Source organism: Eptatretus burgeri, chromosome 7 (genome assembly GCF_056783735.1).
Source record: "Eptatretus burgeri isolate ZD-2024b chromosome 7, Ebu_testis_v1, whole genome shotgun sequence".
Lineage (NCBI taxonomy): Eukaryota > Metazoa > Chordata > Myxini > Myxiniformes > Myxinidae > Eptatretus > Eptatretus burgeri.
Genome location: NC_140967.1, coordinates 44,186,589 through 44,206,540, shown reverse-complemented (window position 1 = coordinate 44,206,540; position 19,952 = coordinate 44,186,589). Strand labels below are relative to the sequence as shown.

General features: G+C 42.7%; 1 protein-coding gene across 3 annotated transcripts in view; it reads left to right on the top strand.

The window, feature by feature from the left end:
- Positions 1-19,952, top strand: part of LOC147023137 (sal-like protein 1) — a 120,666-nt gene that overhangs the window by 516 nt on the left and 100,198 nt on the right. The gene's annotated exons all lie outside the window — the stretch shown is intronic.

Below are 19,952 nucleotides of genomic sequence, written 5' to 3'. Positions count from 1 at the left end.
TCACGGATTGACCCATGAAAGCCGCGCTCTTCTCACCAGGCACAGAGTACGGAGTAAAGTCCGCGTCGCGTGTTCGGCAACGGACGTTGCGCTACCCCGCACGCTGGCCCGGGCTCGGCTCAGGCCACTGCACTACCCCGCACGCTGGCCCGGGCTCTGCTCAGGCCACTGCACTACCCCGCACGCTGGCCCGGGCTCTGCTCAGGCCACTGCACTACCCCGCACGCTGGCCCGGGCTCTGCTCAGGCCACTGCACTACCCCGCACGCTGGCCCGGGCTCTGCTCAGGCCACTGCACTACTCCGCACGCTGGCCCGGGCTCTGCTCAGGCCACTGCACTACCCTGCACGCTGGCCCGGGCTCTGCTCAGGTCACTGCACTACCCCGCACGCTGGCCCGGGCTCTGCTCAGGCCACTGCACTACCCCGCACGCTGGCCCGGGCTCGGCTCAGGCCACTGCACTACCCCGCACGCTGGCCCGGGCTCTGCTCAGGCCACTGCACTACCCCGCACGCTGGCCCGGGCTCGGCTCAGGCCACTGCACTACCCCGCACGCTGGCCCGGGCTCTGCTCAGGCCACTGCACTACCCCGCACGCTGGCCCGGGCTCGGCTCAGGCCACTGCACTACCCCGCACGCTGGCCCGGGCTCTGCTCAGGCCACTGCCATAACCTGCACGCTGGCCCGGGCTCTGCTCAGGCCACTGCCCTACCCTGCACGCTGGCCTGGGTTGGATTCGTACACAGCCAACTAAAGGAGCACTTCTCCTCGGCTATCAGCACATGGTATTTGACACAGTACAGGATGGCTGCAGTGTTTTAAATTACACCACCACCACCATCACGACTCTCACTACCACCACCACCACGACTACCACCACCACCACCACGACTACCGACACACACATACACACACATACACATACACATACACATACACATACACATACACATACACATACACATACACATACACATACACATACACATACACATACACATACACATACACATACACATACACATACACATACACATACACATACACACACCTCACCCTTGTCCATATTAATCCATAATGCTCCACTGAACCCAATGGCCGGCCCGTTTTCATGCTGCTCGTTCCCTCGTGCTTCTTCATGAAATTCGAGGAACAGTTATTCCAGTTTTCCTCTTCTTGTTGCGGTTGGATTGTGGTTGGATTGGGGTTGAGAGGCGGCTGAACCCGAACAGGTCACTGATTGAAAGAGAGTTCAAGTGTATTTGTCATCACGAATTGGGCCTCATCGTGTTTGGAGATGATGTGCAAGTGTTTTACCGTCAAGTATCCATGTGCGGTTCGAGTATAGTTGTAAAAGTTTATTGTTGTTATTGTTTTTTATTATTATAAATAAATGACGGCTATTTATAACACTCCTCGTCAAACCCAAAACGGTAGATCCAATCTGCACCTCTTTTCATTCTAACAACCCCTCCCATCTCCACCACCAATAAGGTGATATCACCCAGATAATAATAATTTATGTGGTTGGATTTGTTGGGCCACCATGCTCCAGTGGATAAAATAACAGCTGCTATAAGTTCACGTGTCTGAAGGAGAGGGGGAATGTGGATTCTGTAAAAGGGTGGGGGAGGGGGGGGGAGGGGTTTGGTTGATGTAATGTAAGAGTCGGGAGGGGTTAGGGGTGTGTGCTGATGAGGGTAGTGTGTCTGTTTTTTTTTGGCGGAGGACGGGGTGGGGTCTGAATCCTGACCACGGTGTGATGGGAGAGAACCTGTATGTTGTAAAGGAGTCCACGTTCTGTGTAGAGAGAAGTTCCACCTGCCTTAAACAGGTTTTTTATGCTGTAAGGATGTCTACACGATCAAAGGAATACGCATACTGGGTGAAGAGTGGCTCCGCATGCCGTAAGGGGCTCTGCCAGTGGTATCGGAGGTCCGCATGGTGCACTAAAATAGGCTGCGCTGTGAACACGATGTAACTTGATTCTCCCTCGCAAAACACTACCTTTGGCACCTTAAAAACCACACAGAGTCTGTTGGGTAAATCATCTCACAGCGACTTGGACTTCTTTCGGTTTATCGTCAGAAATACATATCATGAGTTTTATGTTTTACCCAAAAGAACTCTTCATATCCATGAAAAAGTTTCCTTTGTTTTCATCAAATTGCTTGTTTTATTTTTGAACCAACAAGACAAATCTCCACAATTGTTTATTAATTTCACCTGTGCAACATATATATATATATATATATATATATATATATATATATATATATATATATATATATATATATATATATATATATATGTAGTACTAGGAGTGCATATATGCACTACGTGCGTGCATTGTTGTAACGGGAGCAACATCAGAAGGGAAGTGTCAACATAAGGAATAAATGTTTATGAAACCGCTGATTGCGCACTATTTTGAAAGGATTTACAGAGGTATTGAACCTGGTTATCTTATCAATCCGAGTACATTGTTTTATGTAAATTGCTCAGACGTGTCTTGTACATTGTGAAAGTTTGATAGATGGTTGGTCAATATGAAATTCTCAAATGCATTTCATCCGGACTTTCACTCTATTTGGAGTACACAGCAATCGAGCTACGTTTGAATGTCCAGATTTGACCCCTGTTCCAGGTCTCGTGCGTCTGCACATGTGCATGTTTAAAATTATTTATTTATATATATATATATATATATATATATATATATATATATATATATATATATATATATATATATATACATATTAAAGACCCACCTACATCTCTCACCTGTGAATGGAGGGAATCGCCAATCAGCGCATATATATATCTCACTCAGTGGTGTAATGGTTAGAGCTTCCCGCTCTGTTTGGAAGGTCAATGAAATCCCGTCCGAATCATACCAAAGACTTTTAGAAGGTACGTGCTCCTTCCTTGCTTGACGCTCAGCATTTAAAAGGAGAAAGCACAGGCAAGCAATGCTGGGAGGGCAATGGCAAACCACCCAGTCTAACAGTTGCCAAGAACCTGTTTTGGCAGCACCTACACTTTGCAAAGAGTATGTTATATCGGAATCAAAAAAGTACATACGTATATATGTGTAAATATTTCATTTCTTCTTCCGATCATGTCGAGTGTTTTCAATGGACCCCTCAAGCGCAGTGTTTGCAGCTACAAATAAACAGTTTACGCGATGCAGCCATAACATTAACTCTCGAAGTCGTAACATGATAGCTGCCAAAAGTTTGCGCTGCATACGCTCGTCATTGTTTTAATTTTTTATCAACAAATTTCCCCTATTTACTTTTGTGGGAGCTGTATTCTTTTCTAACAAACTTTGTTTTCCTCCTTCGATGTGTGTACTGCTACAATAATGCAAGTTTTCATGATTACCAAAAGCTTTTTACTGTACCTGAAGTGCAACACCATAATGACCCGTCTCACCATGATATCCAGTATAATATAAAAGGTGAGCAGCAAAGCAGTGCACCATTGAGCTTGGAAGGGCCTGTGATTTGTAAATCTGAAACTCCGCCAGATCTGCCTTTCCCACGCTATTTGCAAATGGCCAGAATTGCACAAAATGCTCCTCGGGTTACTCATTGGCAACCAGCGCCTTTGGAACGATTCGGCTTTTCAAAGAACTTGCAATAAACTAATTAAGGATGTTACGGTGTCTCGTTTTCAAGGTGCAATTCCATTGTTCTCACTTTCTCGTTTCTCTGTTACTTTTGCACAGCCAAGGCATCGTCGGCATTGTGGGTGGCTAGAAAGAAAATGAGGTTTCTTTTGATATTTTATTCAACCGATCCAAATAATTCTGGGATATTAAAAACATTGTAGTTTTTGGACGGGTGAATGTCATTCATCGAGATTTATGAGAAATCCGAGGAAGGCTTACGTGGTGCTTTATGTTTGAAGGCGTATTCGCACGGTGGTCTATGTGTTTGAAGGTGTTTTCTTGCAGTAGGTCCATTTACCTGTGAATATATTATGAGGCGTAATCAAGCAAACATGCAATTGTGGAGTTGCGCTACAAAATGGGAATTCTCATCGATCAAGGCTGATTTTTACTGCACGAATGTTTCTGAATATATGTGTATATATATATATATATATATATATATATATATATATATATATATATATATATATATATATATATATGTAAAGGAAGTTACATTTGGTTGAGATATTGAAAATAACATTGGTGGAATTACTGGGAACTCCAATATGGAGCGTAAAAATTAATTAGTTATCTGTTGATTGAGTCGGGAGGATGTTGCTTGCCAAGTGATTGCTTTATCGCTGGGAGCAGTTAGCATGAGGATCAAAGACAAATCGACATGTCTGAGATCGCAGATCGAGTTTCGTACCTTCCTTTAAGTACCTGTGATGAAATATATATTTTAACATTGTGAATAAATCATAAGTTGTGTTGCATAATTCAGCTCATAATAGCCCTGTGTAAAGCTGTACCTCAAATGCTCACCCCTATCCCTCGACTGTCCTCAAGCAGGTGCCATGGAACCTGGCGCCGAGTTTTGTTGGATGTTGTGGTTGTGGCTTGCGCCAGCTGCTAGCAGGGACAGTTGAGGGGATACGGGGTGGGGGGGTTAAGCCCAGGGGCCGGGTGGCATTGCACTGTGCCAGTTGGCCGGTTTGAGCACGTTCCATGGACAGCAGGCGCGTGGTTGTGCATCGTGGGATTGCAGAGCCACTATCTCGTGTTTGAATTCCAGCGCTGTTGTGTACTCTCATAACTGTATAACAACTTTTTGGGAGATTGTAACCCATGAATACAATGGTTCAGTTTCACTGCTTAGTTTTTTTTTTCTCTTAAAGTGATACCTTGAATCGTAGTAATAATTGTAATAATAATGATGATGGCAGTTGTTAATGTGTGAATTAACGTACAAAATTGTATTCCTTCAGAAACATATTAATCCAATTATGATGAGTTTTCAGGGGAATACAATTTAGAAATTTACTCCCAATATTTGTTATGATAATAATAAAAAATTTTTTATTATTGTTACTTTTATAATTTATTTCAAAAGATAACTGGTGCTCCACCTGAAACCAGATTCGGTGCTGCCAAAGCAACCTCAAGGCAAGGGTTACGCTGGGAGGTTTACCATAATCTTCCCAGCCATCAGTCATGGCAGGAATTTGTAATCTGTTCACAGTGCCGGTGATAACTTGTCTACTCTTAACGAAGTATACTGTGGGACCTTTAATGTCCACCAACTAATGTAGATGTGATACCCAGATTAATGTCCATCTGAGGGATGAGGAACAGCACAAAATGATTAATCACTCTGCATGTGAAACACCAGGATGGCAGTTTATAGCTGGGTAGACATTCAAATCCAGGCAAGACAGCCTAGAGATGAATTTGCTTCCCGCTAAGCTTTCCTGCCAGCCCATTATTTTTTTGTACCGAGTACATTTTTTTAAACCTCTTTTATTTTGATACCTATCAATCTTATTTTAGTCCACACACTTTCTTTTGTTGAAATTATTGAACTTACCAAAGCACTATTAATTAATAAGATCTGCTGAAAGCACTCTCGATTACTCTTCTTTTTCAGTATGTTTCTCCATTCTCCGATAGTAAATATTCCGCCTTACGAGTCAAAAGAGTTGCTGTTTTCACTGTTTTTGATGTCGATCAAACCTATGCTATTCATTATGAGCTATTTATGCAAATGGGATTCCGTTGGTCAGAACTTGATTGACTACAAAGGATTGAGATTATTATTTAAAGTTGCAAAATTCCATTGATTAGTTTATTTTCAATCAATCAGCATATAGAAGCTTTATTTGTTTTTGCTGTTTTCTACGCATGTCATTTATCCTACAATGATGAAGCGGACTTCTAGATAGATATGATGCATATGAGGAGCAAGCAGGAGAAATTGAAAGAGAGAGAGGGATAGAGATAGAGATAATGGTAATGTGATAAGTTTTAAGGAAATGACCTTCGTTTTCCCCATGAAAAGGTATTAAACCGAGTATGACTCGTGCCGAGATTTGCCATTTTGTGTATGTAATAAGTATATGGTCCCTGAAAGCAGCTGCGGTATTAATTCTTAAAAATATATGACTTCACAGAATGGTGGGGAACTAGAGAGGAGGTGAGATTGAAGCAGGTGGAGGTAGCAAGCAGTATGGAAGGCAAGCGGTTAGGATGATGATTTGATGAGAGTGTTGATATGTAGCATCTGAATTTGAAGATTGAGGAAATGTATTAAATGTATGAAATGATTATTATCATTGTTCATATAAAAGGTTTGTTTAACATTACTTCCATAGATGGTGGCAAGACATTTTGATCGACGTACATCAGCACATGGGTTCGATAGATAAACATTTGGGATGCTATGAAAATAAGCTCGCAACAACCATTTGCTTGCAAATTCCACAGATCGCCAGTGGACGAGGGTTAAGTAAGCGGAGCAGGCATCTTTATTGCTGGGCTTGTCAGTGTAATTGTGGAGTACAGCTTGCTGGCCTGGGCACATTCCAGCATGGGTCACACCACACGCGGAGCGTCATGCGGCCACACGCACGCTTGAGCTTGTGACCTCTGCACTCCGACCACGGCCCGATTGCAGTCTCCTCGCAAGGCGAGCACTGGTGCAGCCAGACATGCCGTTACTTATCGAAGCATCCTGCAATGTCCGAAGCTCTGGAATTTCAAATGCTTTATGCCCCAACAGCTTCAGGAATATAGTCAAATGAGTGTGTGTGTGTGTGTGTGTGTGTGTGTGTGTGTGTGTGTGTGTGTGTGTGTGTGTGTGTGTGTGTGTGTGTGTGTGTGTGTGTGTGTATGTGTGTGTGTGTATGTATGTATGTATGTATGTATGTATGTATGTATATATATATATATATATATATATATATATATATATAGATATATGAGTTCCTTTTCAAGGAACTTTGATGCAGGAGGAGACCATTCGGCCCATCAAAGCCTGCGCTATTATTACTGACTTATGGTTGTTTGTCCATGCTCGATACATTTTAAATCTGGGTCGTCAAGCAAGGAAGCAGCACGTATCATTTTTAGTCTTTGGTACGACTCAGCCAGGGTTTGAATCACCGACCCCCCTGACTCAAAGCGGACACTCTGACCATTATACCACTGAGACTGGTTTAAATATACAGTATATCATACTAAAATATGGCAATTCCCTGTACATACGTATGGTAATAATTGTAGAATTACAAACGGCTGGGCCTATCTCCACCAAATTTTGCATACATGGTCAGAGTAATCAGGGGTCATGGGCACAAAACAATTCCCTCACCATTGCTTCCCTCCCCCTGCCCTTCCTACCACCCTCATGCCCCCCCTCAACCCCTCAGCGAGATTGGAGAGACGATTTGCGATTTTCGCCTGTATACGGAGAATAGTGCAAGTGGTTGAACCACTGACCCCTGCCGGAGGGAGCGGTTATTGACACCTTTGTTACTATTACTAGAAATCACAAATGTCCGTCTGTCACGCGACGAAGAAGCAGGACCTCGAGCATTAATGTAGCGGTTACTCCTGTCATAGAATAATAAAACTGGTACCGTTGGAAAACTCACAATTGATTTCCTTGGTTGTAAAGCTAATAATCAATTTCCTTGGTTGGAAAGCTAATAATTGATTTACTTGGAACAAAAATGTGTGTTCGTTTAATCATAAAGGTGCCTGTTTTAATAGCCGGTCTTTCCGGGATTGAAGAAGAAGCAGGAATGGAAGCTTAACGCAGTGGTACCAAGGGTACATTTATTATTCTATGACAGCAGGAACCGTTCAGAAGGACAGATAAGGAACACATAAAGGACGAGAGGGGGAGCACTCGGTAGAGTGCAAAACCTCTGCCGCCAATACTGCTCGGTCACTTAAGTGAACCTGATATCCCATTCATTGTAGGTCAAAACGGATCAGACTCAACTGAACTACGATTGAATAAACTAAACGAGATCGACGTGCATGTAGAAATGCCAAAAAAAATCGATTTTTTTTTGAAAAAAAAGTTGCAAAATTTGTTTTTTTTTCTCTAACAAATTTTTTGGGGGTTGGAAATCGCTTAAAACATGTAGAAATGCAAAAAAAATTCAAATATTTTTCAAATGGAAGAATTTTTTTTGAAAAAAAGTTGCAAATTTTTTTTTCTCTAAAAAATTTATTTATTTTTGGTTGGAAATCACTCAAAATGTGTAGAGATGCAAAAACAAAAATTCAAATATATTTTAAAAAATGGCCGCTATAGCGGCCATATTGGACTTTGGACCAGTCCAAAATCTAATGGCATGATCCTTGTACCATACCTAATCCCCCCACCAAGTTTTGTCGAAATCCATTGAGGAGTTTTTCCGTAATACTGTTCATAAAAAAAATAAACAAACAAGCAGTCATAGACTGGTACTTACGAAATCGTCAGCTTGACCTCTGACCTTGTCTAATAAAAGCTGTCTCGAGAGAAGGTAGCGACGCAAACCAGAAGTTTCTACGATGATTCTTTATCAAACCATCAAAAATCGTAACGTCGTCCGAAGCAAAAATCTCCATTTCTCCATGCAATTATATTATACCTTAACGTAACTCAACGACTCGTCTGCTCGAGCGCATCAAACCATCATGGGACGACCCGTGACTCGTCGAGTGAAATATTTTTTATACAATCTTAAAACGTCTCCAAAACATCCGATTTTACCAGAATTTCGACAACCGAGTTTTAAGCGTCCTTCACGATCACAAAAACCGAAGACAAAATTAAAATCGAAGTTAAAACGAACTCGTAACGTCGAGCGAAGCAAAAATACTCCATTTCTCCACATGAATTTATGGAATTATGTTTGACCTCACTGTGACCTTGACCTTTGACCGATTTTGACCAAAATGTAATCAGCACTAGCCATGACCCTCCTGAATCACGTGGTGTAATTTGACATTGGTAGCTTCTTCCGTTCTCGAGTTATCATGCCTACAAACAAACAAACAAACAAACAAACAAACAGAAACGGAAGGCATCAATATACTTATGAAATCTTTAGATTTCGTAAGTTACAAGCAGTCATAGACTGGTACTTACAAAATCGTCAACTTGACCTCTGACCTAGTCTAATAAAAGCTGTCTCGAGAGAAGGCAGCGACGCAAACCAGAAGTTTCTACGATGATTCTGTACCAAACCATCAAAAATCGTAACGTCGACCGAAGCAAAAATCTCCATTTCTCCACGCAATTATTTTATATTATTTTATCAAAGTCACAAAACCGTAATATTCGGCCATCCACCAACAATCTTTACATTATCCGACGGCTTTGCGAGTCAGGCATGCGACGATTACCTTTATTGGGATAAAAAAAATGACTTAAACACCATCTTTATCGAAAACACCGTCAGCGCGCACACGCAAAACCTTGACGTGATCAACGCCTCCTCTGCTCAAGTGCACTGCATCACGTGACGACCCGTGACTCGCGAGTGAAATATTTTTTATGCAATCTTAAAACGTCTCCAAAACATCCGATTTTTACCAGAATTTCGACAACCGAGTTTTCAGCGTCCAAAGCGATCGTAAAAACCGAAGAAAAAATTAAAATCGAAGTTAAAACGAACTCGTAACATCGAGCGAAGCAAAAATCTCCATTTCTCCACGCAATTATTCAATATTATTTTATCAAAGTCACAAAACCGTAATATTCGGCCATCCACCAAAAATCTTTACATAATGCGACGATAACCTTTATTGGGATAAAAAATGACTTTTAAACACCATCTTTATAAAAAACACCGTCAGCGCGCACACGCAAAACCATACGTGACTCAACGACACGTCTGCTCGAGCGCACTGCATCACGGGATGACCCGTGACGCGTCGAGTGAAATATTTTTTATACAATCTTAAAACGTCTCCAAAACATCCGATTTTTACCAGAATTTCGACAACCGAGTTTGAAGCGTCCTAAGCGATCGCAAAAACCGAAGACAAAATTAAAATCGAAGTTGAAACGAACTCGTAACGTCGAGCGAAGCAAAAATACTCCATTTATCCACATTAATTTACGAAATTATGTTTGACCTCACTGTGACCTTGACCTTTGACCGATTTTGACCAAAATCTATTCAGCACTAGCCACCACCCTCCTGAATGAGGTGGTGTAATTTGACACTGGTAGCTTCTTCCGTTCTCGAGTTATCTGTACCAAACCATCAAAAATCGAATATTTGACCTTGCTGTGACCTTGACCTTTGACCGATTTTGACCAAAATCTAATCAGCACTAACCATCACCCTCCTAAATCACATGGTGTAATTTGACATTCGTAGCTTCTTCCCTTCTCGAGTTATCGTGCCAACAAACAAACAAACAAGCAGTCATAGACTGGTACTTACGAAATCGTCAACTTGACCTCTGACCTTGTCTAATAAAAGCTGTCTCGAGAGAAGGTAGTGACGCAAACCAGAAGTTTCTACGATGATTCTGTACCAAACCATCAAAAATCGAATGTTTTGGATGTTTGACCTCAATGTGACCTTGACCTTTGACCGATTTTGACCAAAATCTATTCAGCGCTAGCCATCACCCTCCTGAATCACGTGGTGTAATTTGACATTGGGAGCTTCTTCTGTTCTCGAGTTATCATTTTTTGGATGTTTGACCTCACTGTGACCTTGACCTTTGACCGATTTTTGACGAAAATCTAATCAGCACTAGCCATCACCCTCGTGAATCACGTGGTGTAATTTGACATTGGGAGCTTCTTCCGTTCTCGTGTTATCTGTACCAAACCATCAAAAATCGAATATTTGACCTCACTGTGACCTTGACCTTTGACCGATTTTGACCAAAATCTAATCAGCACTAGCCATCAATCTCCTGAATCACTTGATGTAATTTGACATTGGGAGCTTCTTCCGTTCTCGAGTTATCGTGCCTACAAACAAACAAACAAACAAACAAATGGCTGTCATCAATATACTTACGAAATCTTTAGATTTCGTCAGTAATAAACCAATGTCACCCGCAGGGTGACCCGTATCTTGCCAAAAGGTGACCACGTGTGACTTATTTAAGGTCACACTGAGGTGAACAGAGCTGCTATCCACCAGGAGCGACTCCTTGAGGAATATCTGCCTACGAGAGATTCCGATGAGAATCGTTCTTCAGAGTAACCATGAAAAATATGCTTTTGCCTCATGACGTCATAATGTCTCAAGCATGACATATCTAGAAAGCACTTATCGAGGTGTTCAATTTGAGGTACTACACGATATGGTTCCTAAAACTTAAATTTGACCTTGGGGTCAAATATGTTTGACCTGAGGCGGTAACCATGAAGGTCAAGGCCAATCGCCACCAAAAATCAATCAGCTGAGCGCCAGACCATGAACTATATTCCCATGGAGTTTGAAGACGATCCGATCAAAATTACTCAAAAAATAAGGGTTTCGTCGACTCCCCTGATTTGCGCCAAAGTGACCTTGACCTTCAAAATTTTGTGCACTGAAAGGGACCTCGATAGGCCTCTGATATACGAAGTTACAAAAATTTCCTATGATAACTGTGCTCTGCAGAATTTTTTATACGATATTACAGACAAACAAACAAACAAACAAAAAAAAACATACAAGCTGACTAACATATCTTGCAAAAACTTCGTTTTGGCAAGATAAAAAACATACAAGCTGACAAACATATCTTGCAAAAACTTCGTTTTGGCAAGATAACAAACAAACAAACAAACGGAAGGCATCACTATACTTACGAAATCTTTAGATTTGACCTTGTCTAATAAATTCCCCAAATCTTTAGATTTCGTAAGTAACAAACAGACAGGGGTGAAAACAGTAACCTCCGTCCATCTTCGATGGCGGAGGTTAAAAATAGGAATACTTCTCAAAGCAATGGAGAAATATATAAAAGTACACAGAAGGATCACACAAGTAACAACAACCACAGTCACGATAACAGCAGCAACAACAATAATTATGTGTTATAAAAGATCCTTTTTTTTGTGTGTATGTGTGTTTCACTAAATGTATTGTCGCGAATTCGCGCCCGCCAGCGTGCGAACGGCCACGTGACTCGAATTGCGGCATGTCGCCCACCGGACGGACAATTCTGTCGTGACCCTCTCGGACTAACGCCGGGAGCTAGTCACGGGTGGGCCTTTCGGCCTCACCACTATCGTGCCAATCGGCCACCCGCGTGGGATAGGGTTGTTCGCCAAACTCGACCTACCTAAGTACCCACGCGGATGGTAGACCGGGCGATCGCACCTTGCCGCAGGTCGACTCCGGACACGGGCCGCTTAAGCGATCTGTTCCGTGTTATCGGGATAACCGAGCGGTGTTATCGTCTGCCTCGACGGTTCCGATTAATTATCGGGCGTATTAAGCCCACGACGAACCCGTTACCTGAAGCAAGATGGAGATTCAATTAAAGAAAAGAGGAAGCGAAATGGGAAAACAGTTCAACATAATGCACATTTATTCTGCGGCACACGGAGAGCACACATATACAGCCAAACAGAATGCACATATATCAAATGCAACAAAAGAAACAATGACGCAGAAACAACAAAAGAAACAAACGAAACGCGGGTTTCGGGGAAACGGATGGGGTTTGTTCGGCGCTGTTTTCCGCGCTCGCGCACGGGTCAACGAAGCAAGGCAGGAATAACAAGCTCGCGACTCGAACCAGAAGACGACCATGAAGACCAACCCTCGACCAACCAACCCAACAACCCTCAAGGTCCGTCCTGTCCGCCTTTTGTAGCGCGGGGCTCCGCCCTTCGCTCCGCCCCGTTTTTGGCCCCGCCTCCCTTCGAGCTTCTTGGAGAAGCCTCTCGAAGGGGGGCGTGACCTCTCGCTTTCCCTCCACCCCGCGCCGTGCGGGGGCCGGAGGAGCCAGTCTTGGCTCAGAGCCAGGGAATTATTCCCCCAAAAAGAGGCCCCCACCCTTTCTCACCTTTGACCCCTGCATCGCCCCTCCTCCACACCGAGCGTGGAGAACCTCTATGGGAAAAACAGGCGGGAAAACCCCATAGCATAATTGTTGGTTTTTGTTTGTTCCCGGAGATCGTAACCTCACAGGGCCTACTGAATGGCGAGTGGCGAAGATGTGGTAGCGCTGATGGTGGGGGTGGTGGGTTGTAGTGTGGTTGGCGCTGTGGTGGGGATGGCGTGGTTGTTGAGAACAAGCGTCCCAGCCCAAATGAATCACATTTATTCCCTCTAAACAACGGGTTTGGGGCTAACTACACATGTACTTACAGAGATATCTCACCTACGGGACCTGAATGGTGGTTTGCGAATTCCCACAACCATAACAGTATGTATGTACGTACATTTACATCTGAACCTCAGAATCAAACGGCTTGGCCGATCTCCATCAAATTTTCCATTCGTACTCGTGTCAGGTCATGGACACAAAATACCACCTCACCCTGCACCCCCCCCCCACTCCTTCCCTGTGAGGGTGGGGAGACGACTTGCAATTTTCATCTATACATGTAGAATAGTGCAACTGGTGCAACACCATATTCCACTCCCTCCTGGAGCGAGTATTACTAGTATCACAGACTAAGAGAGAATTTGAATTTTTATTTTCGAACCTTCACGACCTGTTGTTGATTTCATCATTGAAGTGCCATCATTGGCATCCTGGAATATTTGCTGTCAATCTCTATCTATTCAAAACCTGTAATTGTGACTGTTGGAAGTAATTATACTTTACATAATGACTGAACGATAAAATGAAATGCCACAAAATATATTAGGAAGGAAATCGGTTTTTAAACTTAATGGCTATTCCAAATTAACTTCAGCCTCTTTAAGTACATGTGCCAGCTTTTCAAAGATGGAGATCTCTATGACGTCTTCTTCTATTCCTTACCTTCTATACATCTTTTCACATAGTGACAATTCAGTTCATACCAATCAGTTATCTTGGCATCAACTATGATAAAAGTAATCATTGCACTATTTTATGGCGAGAAATGATGTCATTTGTGGCTCTCTTTGACAAAGTGAGAAATGAAAGTGTATTTTGTCTTTGCATTTTGGTTCTCTGTGCAATTTGTTTCTGTTTCTATGCAGAAAAAGGGGAACCATTTATATACCACATGTGTAAGATGGTTAGAATTATGAACTCTTCTGCTCCCACATATTACAACATGCTTCCTTCCACCCTTTTTCACTTCCATCCTCCCTTGACCTCCTTTCTCTCTCCAATTCCTCAGAACTCCCTTTACTCTGTCATCATCCCTTCCTTTACTTTATTAATTTTCTCTCAATTCACTCACCACCCTACCCCCCCCCCCAGTTGTTGACCATAAAGTATTTGTATTATAATTATCAATCATTCAGGTTGTCGTGATTTTAAAAGCTGGATGTAGCTTTCTTTCCGTTCGCTTTCCATAAACATTCTTGCCTGCTGATGAGAAATCGCTCAAATTTTTGTACGCTTGGCCTTTAGGTCAATGGGCCTCTTAGGCTATGTTTCGCAATTCTTTGGACTAACACTTGTGGCAGCTCTGGTCGACTTTTTATGGTATGATCTTCAAATTCTTGTATTAAAACATTTTGACAAAACATTATAGCTTTCGGTAATCGAACAACAACATTTCTGATGTAAACTTTTTAAGACCCTTTCACACCGCCCCTTGGGCAATAGTTCTGATCTTGGACTTCCTTTTTCTCGTGGTGTTTTTATTTCTCCTTTTTCTTTCTCTTCTGATAACCCTCTTTTATGCAAGAGACTAAAGGGAAATTTTCATGCAATAAAAGGATGGGGGAGGGGGGGTGGGATTGGGATGTTGCATTTGTAGTGTGTTGCAGAGCAGGCGAGGAACATAATTGTTGATATTAGGAAGCTAATAAATCATTTTTTTAAAGTCGGGCTTATTCAATTTTTAACTGTTTAAAATGTGTGATTCTTTCCTAATGAATATTAATGAGAGAGGAGTCTATCCAGACAATAACCCCTAATAAGAAGGGTGCAGTTTCAGCAGGCTTGGATGCTTGTTTTTTGCCATCAGTGTTCATCATTAAGATTCGTTTAAAATGCAGAGTTTACAGCTGTATACCTTTTGATAACACGTAACATAGAGGGTACCAGTAGGCAAAGTGAGGCAGGATGTCTCTTTTGCATAGTCCAACACATCATCACTGACACCATCCCATCAAGGTGCTTGAACAATCAATAGAAAGATTAACTAGATTGGAAAAAGCCTCAATTAAGCAAACTGAATTCACCAATCCCGAGAGACATCTCTCCATATACCCACCTAAACAGAAGTACACAGGCTCACCAGTTTATGCATCAATCTTGAACATCCTTTTCTGCCTTCAGGCTTCATCAGCATGGTAGGGTTAAAGGAGAGGTAGGCAAGCAAAAGGTGGGGGTCTTTGCAAGATCTAGGGGTGATTCAAGCATTTTCTTATGTGCATGTATGGCGTGACACATGTGAGAATGGGTGCTCCCACATTGACCAATAAATGTAGGGACTATATTTGCTACTTCCGTTATTCATGTACAGTATTCTCGTGCACATTCTAACTGAGCTATCAAGTATCCACCAGGACCATTTTCATTTCTTTTGCTTTCTTCATTCCCCAAATATTTAAACATTACCTTGTTTACCTCTATCTAAATCTGTATGAAAAATGCATATATCTGAGCAAGATGTAATTATTATTCTTTTGATTTGCTCATTGCATCATAACGAGGTTGTGACTCCACTGCTCATGCTGTGTCTCCATAAATTTGGGCAGGGATTAGGAATTTGCCCAAAGTAATGGCACACATTGTCCCATTCTTATCAAAAGGTCTATCGAGATCTTTAATGTCCACTATGCCTCAATAAAATCTTCAGATTAGCACACATCACCTAGTACAAGGCAATAAAATAAGACAAAAACCGTTGGGATGTATTTAATGAGCCTGACTTACACATCTGCACATACACAGGCCGTGGAGCGTGCGAGGTGCGACCGTGCATCACCTGCATGGAATGGCATGGATTTCTAAAGCAAAAAGGAGCGGCTGTTTTGGTTATAATCAATTTGATTATAATTCATCAAACGTGGTAATGGCATGCTGATCACGACTTTGAGTCTTCAAGCTAAGACCTCAATACTACATAAGTTGGTGAGTGAACATTGAGAAAGTGTTAATGGTTTATAGCGTTTTAAGGAAGTCATAAGCTTCATTTGGTTCATCCAGTAAACCGAGGGAATGATGAAAGTCGAAGAATGGTGAGGAATGAAGAAAAGTGTGGAAGAGTGGCAGCAGTACTCGTATGTATGTATGTGTGTATATATATATATATATATATATATATATATATATATATATATATATATATGTATATATATATATGTATATGTATATATATATATGTATATGTATATATATATATGTATGTATATATATATATATATATATATATATATATATATATATATATATATATATATATAATATCTCTATTATAATACCAAGCTTGCACACTAAAAACTCGGCTCGCCATCACACGATCCCTATGAAATTGCAGTGGCACTAAGCGGACATGCTGACAATGTTTGGGAAGTCTTGGCGTTCCATAGTACCACTTGCATTTTGCACAATGCGTATTTTTGTCATTCCCCATGTACGGTCTGTCGTCTGCTTCCAGCTATGTTGTACTGCTATCCCGTGCATGTGCACGGGTATCGCTAGTATATATTTATATGTATATGTATGTAATATATATATATATATATATATATATATATATATATATATATATATATATATATATATATATATATATATACACACACACACACACACACACATACATACATATACACATACATATCGAAACGTGGAGTGCGATGAGCACTCCCCAATCTCCATTGGATGTACTCTTACATCAAAGCGTCACCACCAGGGGAGTGCTCATCACACGCCACATGCTTCGATTTAACTGCCGATCGCATCATGTGCCTTCTGGTTGAATGGTTTGCATTAGTGGGAAATATTGTCTGGGTGGCAGGCCGACGGTTGTTCTTTGTGGATTTTGTGGTTTTACGGTGTAAGACATAATCCGTGGCTGCTTACCAATAACAGTCAGGAGGTGTGTGTGTGTGTGTGTGTGTGTGTGTGTGTGTGTGTGTGTGTGTGTGTGTGTGTGTGTGTGTGTATATATATATATATATATATATATATATGTATATGTATGTATATGTATGTATATGTATGTATATGTATATATATGTATATATATATATATATGTATATATGTATATATGTATATATGTATATATATATATATATATATATATATATATATATATATATATATATATATATATATATATGAGGCCTGGCGAGGAGGAGTGATGTAAGCGACATTTTTAATGATATGATGATGATAGGGCAAGGGTTAAAATAGTGCTATATGGCATTATCTCCAAAATGGCTGATGTGGCCCTTGCATCACTCCTCCACGTGGCGCCTCACATATGTATGTATATATATGGATATATATGTATGTACAGTAAGTCGTCGACTTACGACCTATGCGACTTATGACTGATCGACTTTACGACCGCGATATGTACTGTATGTCTGGCCACAACTGCTCCGCGTCTGGCAGCGTGAGTGTTGCCCAGCTGGGCGTACGACAGTTTCCGCCCCAGCGCCCGCCAGTGCCAGCGTGTTTGCGTGGTCTCGGTATAGCGCAGTTTATCCGTATCCGTTTGTCTTAAAAAATTTACTTCAAACCCCCAAGATGTCTACCAAGAGGAAATTATCTTTGTCGACTCCTCAACCTGCCAAGAAGGAAAGAAAGGCCATTGAACTCACCACAAGATGCAGGTGATCAAACAGTACGAAGGAGGAAAGAAAGTGAATGTGATCGTGTTTGACTGTAGTATGCAGTGTTTGACTTAAACCTGATGGACGTAAAAACGTTATACAGTAAAAAAAAAAAAGGTTTTTAAAACCATGGTTATAACAATAATGAACAAAGAAAATGTGAATAAAATATGACTGACAGATGATTATGTCATTATACAGTGTAATATACATTCGGTAATTTTTGCATCAGCCTATACACTATTGTTACGAATTTCGGTCCGCCCGGCGTGCGATCAGCCACGTAACTCAAATCGCGACCGCGTCGCCCACCGGAACGGACAATTCAGTCGTGACCCTCCTTGGAACTACCGCCAGGAGCTAGTCATGGGTGGGTCTTTCGACCACACCACAATCATGCCAATCGGCCACCCGCGCAGGATAGGGTTGTTCGCCAAACTCGACCAACCTAAGTACCTGCGCGAGTAGTTAACCAGGCGATCGTACCTCGCCGCTGGCCGGCCTATGACACGAACCTCTTAAGCGGTCCGTTCCGTGCTTCAGTGATAACCGAGCGGTGTTATCGCCGGCCCTGACAGACGTGATTATTTACCGGGTGCTTACACCCCTCCTACCAATTCCTTCCGTGATGCAAGATGGAACTTTCAAACAAGGGAAAGGACGCAACGAAATGGGGAACAGTTCAACAAGCACATTTATTGCACACTCAGACAAGGCACGTATTTACAGCCATACAGTAAATTGTGCATGTACACAGTGAAAGCAAGCAAAGGCAGAGTTACAACCGAATAAAGTGTCTTTATTTCACACGCATACTTAGACAATTCTACTTATAAGACTGTGCCACCACATGCATTTACACAAAAGCAAAGAAAAGCCACCCTCATAGACAAGGGTGGCAGACAGGTCCATGGACCAAATGTACGTGGGACCTGGATGAGCGGCCAGGTCCACGAGACCGAGGGGTCTTACCCGCGCGATGGCGGGCAAGCCGCAATGTCAGCGTAGCCGCGCCTGGCTTCGTGCCCCTGGCGTGGCCGGTGAGCTCTCTCTCCGGCGTTCTCTGCGCAGGCACGTGTTTTCCCGTCGGCACCACGGTTGGGGAGGGGAACTGACGGGGTTACCGGCGCTTTCTTAGCGCGGAGCTCGGTAAGGGAGAGGGGAATTGCTGACGCTCCGTCCAACAAGTTGATGCTCTGGAACGCACTGGCTCCGGCGAACTCCTCTTGGCTGTGGCCTCCACTACGCCCCTTCTCCGGCGGCGGTCCCCACTCAGCCCTCTTGCTCGCCTCTGAGCCCTCCTCCGCGTCCCTGCTCCACTCAGCAACTCGCCCTCCTCGCCCCTCAACTTCGACCTGAGCTCCGAGCTCCTTCCTCTCCGTCGATCGGCCCCCGTCTGCCTTTCCCCGTCTGCTTCGAGCTCCGTCATGTTCTCCGACCCCTCCAGACTGCTGCACCGACACTGCCGCCGTCTGCCTCTTCGAGCTCCGTCCTGTTCTCCGACCCCTCCAGACTGCCTCGAGCTGCGTTGTGCTCGCGCTTATATAGGCCGGGGGAGGAGTGCATATGTAAATTTGTGGATCACAGCGGGTTTGGAGGCGGGGCTACACCACCGGATGCTCAGCCATTGGATGGAAGAAAAGTGGGCGTGAATGATTCCTGATCCGATTTCTTCTTTGAAAGGATCCCATTCACAACCCATGGCACGACGTTCGGTAGAAAGGCAAAGGTGGTGGGAGTTTGCTGTGGTGGTTTGGGAAGGGTGTTGGTGGTGGCGATTTGGTTGTTGGGGGATGATTGGTCCAAAATAACGACAGAGAAAAGAAAAACTGCTATCTCAAAGGATCGCAGCCCTGTGAACACGGAAAATCCCTCTAAACAATGGTGGGGAAATCGAACTACACATATACTTATCGTCATAACTGATCTGAGGTCCTTTATGGTGGTCTGCGAATTTCCACAGCCGTAACACTATAAATAAAGGTTGGCCGACTTACGACCAAAATGACTTTTGACTGGTCGGTCGTAACCGATCGTCGTTGTATATCTATTGTTACGGCTGTGGAAATTCGCAATACACCATAAAGG